The sequence below is a fragment of the Cicer arietinum genome, chromosome 6 (assembly GCF_000331145.2).
Source record: "Cicer arietinum cultivar CDC Frontier isolate Library 1 chromosome 6, Cicar.CDCFrontier_v2.0, whole genome shotgun sequence".
In the NCBI taxonomy this organism is placed as follows: Eukaryota; Viridiplantae; Streptophyta; class Magnoliopsida; order Fabales; family Fabaceae; genus Cicer; species Cicer arietinum.
The window spans coordinates 13,688,770-13,694,574 of NC_021165.2; the positions used below are offsets into that span (position 1 = coordinate 13,688,770).

The following is a 5,805-nucleotide window of genomic DNA, read 5'->3' on the forward strand; positions in this document are numbered from 1 at the left end:
TTTTCATGTGTGACTTCAACAGGCACTGCTGAAATGCAATTTTTTTTGCTTGCAAAATCGTACAATTTATAGTTACTTTATTAGGAAGATAAAATATACATTATATGAGGATATAAATGAAGAAACATGATTAGATGTTTCAACATAAATCATGTCACCTTGATCCTGAGTGGAAAATTGATGGTTATAAAGTGACAAACCCATTGGCTTGAGTGAGTCAAGGTTAACCAATAAATAGCATTCAACATGCTTTCAAGTTTCAAATTAGCTAGTTGGTTAAACAGTACCAAGCAATGATTGTAAGAAGCAGACACTTCATGGTCACATCAATCCCAATGCAAAATTATTGTTGATAATTGTATATTTTGTCTGCCAATAAGAAGACAGAGATTTGAAAGTTGCAGAGACCCATCACTTAAAAAGCTAATTTGACTTGATGTGCCAATGCATGGATATCTTAATCATAATAAGTAACATGAAACACTTTGTATAACAACTAACGAGATGAACTAGGTGCAGGATATACTCAAACCTCCACAGACCACTGTTAGAAGCATTCACACTTCAATTATTCATACAGTTACACAACCTCAGATACATAATGTGTATATTTTATGCACAATACATACATGGATATGGTTACAGAGGAGCTTCTTCTACAATGTTTTCAAAGCTGAGATTCATTTTTTGATATTTCACATGGTTTCAGATATTCAATTTTTTCCTCCTTCATACAATAAAATAAAATAATACAAAGCTTAAACAAGAATTGCTAGAAGAGCATGGTTACTGGTAGACCTTTCAAATGCATTACTTTTGAGTTATTTGGTTAATATGCGTGTTATTAATTATATTTATTTAAATAGGTCGACCTAAATAGGCTAGGCCGTAGATCCTATTGGTCGACCTGACATATTTCACCTCTACTTCTCATCCTAAAAAAATAATTTAAAAGGTGTTTGTAATTTTAAAATGCTAAGATGAAATAGGTTTTTAAGTAAACTAACATATCATACCAGATTTTTATAAAGACCATACTTAGACTTAAAAAGTAAGTCTATGATAGGTCACCGGTCAGACTTAGATCTTGTATTTTTTACAAATCAAACTCAGACCTAGCAAAACCTAGTTCGGCCCAGCTTATTCTCACCCCTAAAGAATGTTGAGACAAAATCTCAAATTAATGTTTTGGTGATAATCAAACAAAGTTAATTAAACTTCTAATTATTATTCTAAAAGTGTTTTTCTTTTTAACATGTGTTTTTGAGTATATTAATTAAAGATAGGTATTAAACATATCAACACAAGATCATGTTGGAAGAAGCAAGATCATTCTGATAATCGAAGAACATTCTGGTTAATAAAAACAGAAGTCTGGAAAAACGAAGACCGTTCTTCACTACTTTCAATCTTATCAAACCAAGAACGTTTTGGGTCGTAAAAGGAAAATAAGACAAGATTGATTATGGTTTACTAATAAACCATCCTTCATTACGAAGATACCAAATGAATGTACACAAGATTGTATTAGACAGATCTACTCCAAAAAATTTAACAAAGGCAAGAGCTAAGGATCATGATCAAACAAGCAAGATCAATCTCTAGATTAATAAAGCAACAAGTACAACCATGACATACTTGATAAGACACTACAACTGCACTTCTAAGCAGTCTGCACACGAAATAGAGAAAAACATGACATCTAACACCTGTCAAATGTTCCCAAATTCAGCACTTAAAACTGAAACGAATATTGTTTTGGTTATAAACAAGAACATTGATGCTTTTTAAACAACACTTATCCATTAAAGCTACAACTGTACAGTTGGATTTTCAATGGCTAGATGAGTTGTCATCAGCCTTCATGAAACCTATAAAAGGAATCTCAAGGTCAAGGATAATGCAAGAGTTTAAAGTGCAAACAATTTATCATTTAAACAATCATACTTGAAAATTCTAAAGATCTTAAATCAAAGTAAATGCTTCAGATCTCTTTCACTAGATTTAAGGATCTATTTTGCTGAGTCTTTCGCTGAGAATCTAAAACTTAAACAAGGGTTGAGTATATTTTGATCCATCAACATCTTTAAATCATTTCATTTGAAACTCAAAACTATTGTGTTGAAGATAGTTTGAGGGAATTGTAAAGAATCCTTTTGTGGTTAAAAGGTGATTTGTAAAAACCCTTTCTAAGATTGAAAGGTAACTGTTGGAAATCCTTTTAAGGTAGAAAGGTGAAATATTGTAATTGATCTAGAAAGTTAGTGTGAAAGCAAGAACGGTCTTGTTGGAACACTTTAGTGAAAAAAACTCACAAATTCTGAGGAGAAGACGTAGCTCACTTTGGGTAAACTAGGATATATTACTATGATTCTCTTTCTCTTATCTCTATTTATTTTATATTAACTAACCATAGATCACACATGGAAATTTTCTTGTGATTTCACTAATCAAGAACGTTATGCTTTTGTTGTGTTTAAAAATCAAGAATGATCTTGAGTTAACTAATTTGAATTAAGCGGGAATTATTTTAAAAAAGGACAATTACAATTTAAACTCCCCTTTCTTGTAATTAACATTGGCTAGGTTCACCCCACCAATTTAGTTAAATATTTGTTTTTTTGCATTTTTTTGTTGTTATTGTAATGTAAACATTTTTTATTAAAACTTAGATGAGCCAAAGCCTACTTTGTTTATAGCAAGATTTTGAGTTGGATTTTGGAGGATTTTAGAGAGACTCTTTAGAAAATTAAATCTACAATAGAATATAAATAGAAGACAAATGGAGTTTTTATTTTTATAAATAAAATACTTGTTCCGTTGTATAAAAAAAAATACCTGTTAACGTTTTGAGTGATTTCATACAATAGAATACTCTTTGAATCAAATTACTTTTTGAAATAAAATATTTTTTTTAATTAGAGGAGTTAGTTATATAAATGACAATTACTGCTTCAAAAATAAATATATAAATTGGGGTTATGTAACTATTGTAGCAATAAAATGTAGTTTAAAATTTAAAATATGACAATTACTTATGTGTCCCCTATTAATGATTCAGTTATAAAATTAATTAGGGTAGTAATGTATTTTCAAATAAAATACTTGTTCCCTTGTATAAAAAAAAAATACCTGTTAACGTTTTGAGTGATTCCATACAATAGAATACTCTTTGAATCAAATTACTTTTTGAAATAAAATATTTTTTTTAATTAGAGGAGTTAGTTATATTAATAACAATTACTGCTTCAAAAATAAATATATAAATTGGAGTTATGTAACTATTGTAGCAATAAAATGTAGTTTAAAATATGACATTTACTTATGTGTCCCCTATTAATGATTCAATGATAAAATTAATTAGGGTAGTAATGTATCTTTGTTATTACTTTTCTTAAATTGATAGTAGATTAGCATTTTCTCGGACACTTTAAAATACTTTTATCAAAAGGATTTTTTTTCTTAACAATTGTAGAGAATTACAAAGAATAGAAAAAAAAAAAAAAAAAAAAAAAAAAAAAAAAAAAAAAAAGCCAAGTTTCAATAGAATACCATTATTTGAATAATGGCTTAATATACAAAACACTCAATGTGATTTGGTCTCTTTTGACTCTTTGTGATAGTTCTCTCTTGATTCTTATGTTTGTTTGATAGGGTTGTTGCTCTATCTCCATTGGTTCTTCTATTTGCTTGTTTTTTCTCTCTCTCTCTATATAGGTTCGTATGTTTGGTTGATGTTCATTTTTCTTTGGTTGCTTCTTCCATTGTTGGCTAATGCTCATTCTTTGATTGCCCTTCTTGATTGATTATGATATTAGTTGGTTTGGTTTAATCTCTTAGGTTTTAGTTTTATATGATTTAATATTCAATATTTTTGTTAATCCTATTATGGAGTATATTTTCACTTTTTCGATGAACAAACTCTTTTAATGCATCATGAGTTTGTAAGAAGATGTTAGATAATAGTTTATTGGGTTTATAATGTATTAGATTTAAGTTGTTGGGCCTTTTATATTTCTAAGTTAATAGTTTAGTTTTTTATGTTTTACTATATATTCTCTTTCTTTGTAACCCTTTTTTCATATCTTTTGATAATTGGAACCCTAGCCTCATTTTGTTGTTACTCTTATTTTTGTCTTCTCTGTTGATTCATATTGTTAATAATAATGATACATAGACTCAATCATAAATCTATAATAAATCATAATAATATAAAATATAATCATAAGAGATACTTTAAGATATTATTTTATAATATAAAAGATACTATATATATTTTGTAATATTCTAACATTAGTTTCCTCTCAATTGTTTGATCTTTTTATCCCCTGTTCTTTTCGGAAAAGCTTCAAAAGTGAAGTTCTCTTTTACTTGAGTAGTGTTCTGATTTCACTACGTGATTAAGATTGTAGATACATTTCTTGAGCTACAACATGTGAAAACTCTTGTGCAAACTCGATAAAAATGGTGGAATAAATTTAGGTGTCAACTTATTTACACATTTAACACTTTGTAAATCCCTTTGGTAGGTGTAGCCCTTAAGAAAAAAAGGTCTTCACCTCTAAAGATAGACATGTGTCGTACTAACTCCTATACATATACCTCAGTAGTTCTCATCTTTTCCCTATATTATCTTCACCTTCTCCATTATCTTGTGGACAAATTATGGTCTCACCACAAGATTTTATTTAGCTAACACTATCTTATAACTAGATATACTATTAGAATTTGGATTTGGTCTAACACAATTTTACAAAATCGACTTGTAAATTGAATATTGATATTCACTTAAAAACACACTGTCAGACATTATACCGTCTAATGTAAGACTCTCAACACATCCCTCTTGCGATCAGAATTAGACATTTAGAGCGTGACTCAAATGACTTGATAGTGATGACCTGATATAACCCCGAAAATTTTGATAACATCTTTTAAATTTTAGATCGTAACTAATACCACTTCATAAAACCAATTTGTAAAATGAAAAGTGTCTCTCATTTATAAATATATACTAATAACTTATATCATTTAATAAATACAACACATAAATAACTTTTAAGAAAGTTGTAACTACCATCATAACTTTCTTTCGAACCTTACCTACTTAATCACGGTAAAGAAATGCCAAGTATAATATGAAAATGAAGACACCAAGCTAAATACAAATTAGAATCAATAGAACTAGAAAACAACATAAGATGAGGACAAGTGAAAAATACAAAATAACAAAATATGCCTTCACAAGTAAAATGACAATAAGGATATTTATTATACACAAATGATATAATTATTAAATATTTTTAATATTAAAAATCTAATAATATTTCCTTGTGTCTAATTATATTTACTCAATTTATTATTATTAATAAAAAAAATACCAATGAATTAATTTAAAATAGGAAAAGAACGTCTTGTGACCTGAAGGGAAAAAAAGGAAATTAGAGCCAGCAAAGCTAACCCAACCCAACAAAACAACCTAATTCCAATTTCTAATTTGCAATGAAGTATGACGTAGTTAATTATCCATCCTAAATTTAACTAAACAAAGTGGATTTGTTACATGACACAACACAACACAACAACACTTCTATCACGCGTTATCAAAATCAAATCTTAAATCCTAAATTAAGCATAACCCCTTAATAAATTCCCCCATTCATTCTTCTGATCATTCATTCATTCACATTCATTCAATTCAATTCAATTCAATTCATCCACCAAACACAAGCCACACGCACACTTTTGCACCAATTTCTCATCCTCCTTCATCAGAAACCAGCGTTCAATTTCTTCTCCCTCTTT

At 28.6% G+C, this 5,805-nt stretch overlaps 1 protein-coding gene across 1 annotated transcript in view; it reads left to right on the plus strand.

Moving 5' to 3' along the window:
- The first annotated feature begins 5,547 nt into the window (after positions 1-5,547).
- Positions 5,548-5,805, plus strand: part of LOC101507733 (uncharacterized) — a 1,960-nt gene continuing 1,702 nt past the window's right edge. The window contains exon 1 of the mRNA XM_004504776.4: positions 5,548-5,805. This exon is cut by the window's right edge and continues 1,702 nt beyond it. The gene's annotated coding sequence lies outside the window, so the exon portion shown is untranslated.